The sequence below is a fragment of the Chinchilla lanigera genome, unplaced genomic scaffold (genome assembly GCF_000276665.1).
Source record: "Chinchilla lanigera isolate Chin_1 unplaced genomic scaffold, ChiLan1.0 scaffold00099, whole genome shotgun sequence".
In the NCBI taxonomy this organism is placed as follows: domain Eukaryota; kingdom Metazoa; phylum Chordata; class Mammalia; order Rodentia; family Chinchillidae; genus Chinchilla; species Chinchilla lanigera.
Genome location: NW_004955500.1, coordinates 6,216,631 through 6,220,309, shown reverse-complemented (window position 1 = coordinate 6,220,309; position 3,679 = coordinate 6,216,631).

Sequence of the window (3,679 nt, the reverse complement as noted above, 5' to 3'; positions counted from 1 at the left end):
GCCTCTTCAGTCATCAGCTGCAAGTAGTCGCATTCGGATGACCCATGACTTGGAGCCAATCTGGCTATAACCTGGTGGTTCCCACAACTCTGTTCTTAGGTTCAAAATCTGCTAAAACAGCTCACAGGACTCAGGAAGAAAGTGGATTTAGGGCTGTTAATTTGCTATAACAGAGGACACCAGTGAGCAGACAGAAGAGCTGCACAAGGCAAGGTGTGGGGAAGAGGCACGGAGCTCCCCCTTCCTGGCACGCAACCCCCTAACGCCTGTGCGCGTTCGGAACCCAGGGTGTTACGGAGGCTGCATCACAGTCAGTTACTAACTCAGTCATCAGTCCCCTTCCTCTCCCGAGAAGATGCGGGTGGTGCTGAACATTATCAAGCTCCTAGTCATGGCTTGGTCTTTCTGATGAGCAGCCCTTATCCAGGAAGCCAACAAGAGTTGCCTTATTCAAATGAAGGACACTCCTATCACACAGGAAATTGCAAAGGAATAGGAGATCTGTGCAGGAACCAGAATGAAAGGCCAATTATTAGCACTCAAGATGTACTTAGCACCTCTGTCACTCAGAAAGTTACAAGGAGCTCTATCCCAGGAGCCAGAAACAAAGACCAAAGATGCATTTTTTTTTGGAGACAGCGTCTCCTTCTATACTCCAGCTCTCCTGAGAGCTGTGATTCATGCTGTGGCATCAACAAGCCCCGCTCAAAATATATATTTCTTATTTATAAATCATAACTCCATGACTAACACTTTTGGGAAGATACCTGGAAGTGGAATAGCTGGATCAAATTGAATTTCTAGATTTAGTTTTTTGAGGGATCTCCACTCTTATCTCCATAGCAGTTGTACTAGTTTACATTCCCACCAACAATGTATAAGAGTTCTTTCCCCCAGTATCCTGGACCAAGGAGGGACAGAAGTGTGAGGGAATGGAAAAACAAAAGAAGAATTAAGATATATTAGGTAAATGTACCAATCCCCACAATATATGTAATAGTCATGTACTGCAAGCATGTACTAATAAAAATATAGAACAATCACAGTATCAAACTTCTGTTATGCTTCCCTGATTTTTGCTGGTCTTAAATCCAGCCACTTTTAAAGAAGGAAAGTAAATACTGAGCAGTAATAGTTAAGGAATGGTTGGCCAGGATAAATCCAGTATTAAAAGGAGGAAATAGAGTTTTGAACTCCAAAATAGGATTTATACTTATTAGAAATTTCTATGATCCAACTTTTAAAAAGCATTATAATATTCTAATAATGGGCAGGAGGCCTGATGGTATCGGATGAAATCCGGGTTGTGAGAGGGTTTAGCTAGGTTCCCCTGACATTTAACAAGCTTGCCTTGTTTGCTGGACGTCATGCTTGACACTTTGGCATATTCACTAATGATAATTTGTTTCCATAAAATAGTCCTCAGCACATCTGCTGTTTCCCACAGATGGTTTTTCGCAGGGATTCAACATACATGAAAAAAACCTCAAGTATCTGTGAGACTCAAGATGATTTCTATCTGTGATCTGAAATCTTTCTAAAATCAGTACTTCAACAGCTGATGAACACAGGTGCTCACAGAGGCTGAGCAGACGGGCCTGCTCACTCTTGGCCTTTCTGCCTACAAAACTGAGCTAAACAAATAACTTTTCTTTATAAAATCCCCAGCCTCAGGTATTTGGTTATAGCAACAGAAAGTGGACTAATATAGTAGTCCAGAATGTGTAGGATCAGACAGGGAAAGGAACTATCCATGGAATGTGAATTTCAGGAGAATGTTTAATTAGCAGGGAAACTGGGGAGTTCAGAGTAACTTGAACAAATCAGCAAAAGTAAAGGAAAAAAGAAACACAAAGGAAGACCAAAAAAGAATACTACATAGGATAGAATAGATAAAACAGCTGCTGCATACAACAGGGAGGGGCTACATTTGTCTGCTGAAAACAGACCAGCAGGTTATGTTAACTAATAAAACTCAAAATACACTATTTTTAGTTTTTAAATTTTTAGTAAGGGGATTTAAAAAACAGATTAGAAAACAAAGGAATGTACAGAGAGATGCCACCAAAGAAAGCAGCAACCAATATTAATACCAGATAAGACCAGATTTAAGTTTAAAACACCGGTCAAGTTAAAGAGGAGCATTAAATAACGATAGAAGTGTAATTCGTGCAAAAGATGCACCAGTCATCACCTTTATGCTCTAGAAAATATAGCAGTTAAATATATAAAGAAAGGTATTAGGAATACAAGGAGAACATTAAATAAAAGTTAATATTTTAATATAAAATTTTATTCAGAACCATTCAGATTCAGTGGGGGAAAATTAATAGCAATGACAAATAGAAATTAGTCAATGGTCAAGTGTGGTGGCACAGCCTGTAATTCCAGCATTTTAGAGGCTGAGGCAGGAGGATTGCTGTAAGTTCAAGGCCAGCCTGGGCTACAAAGTGAGTTTTTTTTTCCCTTCTTTTTTTTTGAGACAGGGTTTCTCTGTGCAGTTCAGGCTGGCCTTGAACTCACTTTGTAGTCCAGGCTGGCCTTGAACTTGTGGGTGATCCTCCTGTCTCAGCCTTCTGAGTGCTGGGATTACAGGCATGTGCCACCACACCTGGCTACAAAGTGAGTTTAAGGTCAGCCTGAAGTGCACAGAGAAACCTTGTCTCAAAAAGACAGACAGACAGACAGAAAGAAAGAAAGAAAGAAAGAAAGAAAAGAAAGAAAGGAGGGAGGGAGGGAAAGAAATCAGTGGTTACGAAGCAGTAAGGATTGGACAAACCACCCTGAGACCTAGCGCTCTAGCACACGGGACATTTTAACCTAAAGAATTCTGAGAAATGGCAAGAGTGATGTTTGGACTTGTCCTCCTCCCCCGAGACAGGACGGAAGCCCTTCCTGTGGAAGGTGCCCGCCCTGCACGAGGACGGGGTACTGGTGTGGGCAGAGTGGGCGACGGGGCAGTGGATGAGGACAGCGCGAGCGGGCAGGCCACCTGGCTCCTCAGTTACCGCCCTTAGAGCAAGGCACCCTTTCCTATCATCCTTCCCATGGTTCCCACCCCCACCAAATCTAGTACAAAAACAGCGAGGCGTACCTGCCTCATTAGGTTTTCACTTCCTTATGAAGGCGTCTGTATCACGTATCCCGTAAAACCTGATTAAATTAATTTGTATGCATTTCTCTTTTTGATGTGTCTTTTGCTATAGCAGTCCAGCAAACAATGTAAAATTATAGAAAGAAAATGTGTTTTTTCCTATGCTACTATAATATTAAACTGAATATCCTCAAGTAGAAAGTATTGGGTAGAAAATGTATCTTTAGCCGGGCATGGTGGCGCACGCCTGCAATCCCAGCACTTGGGAGGCTGAGGTATGAGGATCCTTGTGAGTTTGAGACCAGCCTGGGCTGCACAGTGAGCTCAAGGCCAGCCTGAACTGCATAGAGAGACCCTGTCTCAAAAAAAAAAAAGAAAAAGAAAAAGAAAAAGAAATATATCTTCATATATTCATGGAATATTAATGACATTTGGTCATATTCTTGGTTTAAAAATAATATTTTTAAAAAGGCAGATTTCACAAACCATATTCTCTGATAAAAGTCAAAAGTAATAAAGGTTCACAAAATATTTTATGTATTTAAGACCAAACAACAAATGCTTTAACAACTCTAGATAAAAAGA